Here is a 1,606-nt window from a genome sequence, read left to right on the forward strand (position 1 = left end):
CTGAAATGAAGGCTGAAGATGGGAATGGTGAAGTATGCTTGTTCAGGTGCTGGATAGTGCAGGGTAGTTTTTTACTGCGCTTCTTGCCCAACTACAGTTTTAGGGAGACTCAGCTGCATTCAGCCTAAAAGATGAGCTGTTCCTTAATGAACTAGTCCCAAGGTGACTCCCAGAGAGCTGTACCTCAGAGCTGCACATGATACTGGCTGTAGCTTGCGGCCCTGGGTGAGGTCTGGGGAGCCCTTTCCTGCCCTGCAGCATTCAGGCACGGGTTGGGGACCACTAGACATGCTGAAGGATTCAGAGGCATCTTCTCGGCACTGTTTGTTTATCCTCCTGGCTCTGTGAGCCCCCGGGAGCTAGGTATCGAGTCTCCTGTAGCAGCATAAGCGGCACTGTTTGCTTTACAGCAACTGGAGACAGAAACCAGCCCTGCGCAAAGGGGTGAAAATTGGGAGGAATGCAGGGGTGAGATATTCATGACCTTTCAGCCCATTCAGGCTTCATATGTACTGTATCTAAACTTTTCATGAGCCAACAGCTTGGCAGCCTTTGTCAGCTCTGCTCTTCGGAGGTCAGTCTGCCAAGTGCAAAACCCCACATAATGTGAGAGCGCGCAAGCAGAAATGAGCCGCAGGGCGTGGGTGGCATTCCTGTTTGGGTTACCTTGTAGCTGTCTCATCACGGGTAGAGAGAGTCAGGGTGAATGATGTTCCTGTTGGCTTAAGCTGCCTGTTCCTCTCTCTTAAGGGGAATGCAACACCTGAATACAGGGCTGTTTGTGGCTGTAGGGAGGCTGGCTGGTCCAGATCCACCACAAGGTGCCTGAGGAAACCAAGCACGTGCTTTGTAATGCAGTGGCTCAGTGGCCTCCCAGGGAGCCACCCATACATACTGAAATCGTGAAGGGGTGTTGGCTGTAGCTGTGTTGGTCTGAGGACATAGGCAGACAAGGTTCTTTGGGTAGATGTGATATTTTTTATTAAACCAACTAAATAGTTGGAAAAATTGTTCTTTGCAAGCTTTCGGGCACAAACACCCTTCTTCAGGCATAGGGAGCGTTCCTGCTGTTAGCTTTGCCACAGCAGGTAATTTCTGAGAGTGCCAGAGCCTGCGTTTCTCCTTGGCTCAGCCCCCCCGGGATCAGGGGGAACTGTGGGTACACAGGAATGTGGGGCTGAGCCCAGGCATTGGCTGGAACAATTACATTCCCTGGTGGAAAAACCATCTCCCGAGCCAGAAACATGTTGTTGGACCCTAGACAGGACTTCCTTTGCTGTACTCTGCTAAGGCATGCAACAGTGCCTCTGAGGAGAGGGTCTCTTCTGCTCTGTACACTATTTTGAAGCCCCTCTGTGTCTGGCCGGGATAGTCAGCAACCCTGGAACTAGGAGTGAATTTCCATAGAAGCCCTTGTCAAATAACCTTTGCAGTAGGGGTGAATTGGGACTTGAAGACGGCTTCGGAGGTTGTTCCCAGTAGAAAGGGCCCAGTGGTGGGTTTGACTCTTGGTCTGACTATCCCTTTTTGCTGACAGCTGCTGCTGGATACCTTGTTCTGTTTGTAACTAGATATTGCATTTCATAAGCAAATGCTCCGGGTATGT

Source organism: Gavialis gangeticus, unplaced genomic scaffold (assembly GCF_001723915.1).
Source record: "Gavialis gangeticus isolate Ggan-Ray unplaced genomic scaffold, GavGan_comp1, whole genome shotgun sequence".
In the NCBI taxonomy this organism is placed as follows: domain Eukaryota; kingdom Metazoa; phylum Chordata; order Crocodylia; family Gavialidae; genus Gavialis; species Gavialis gangeticus.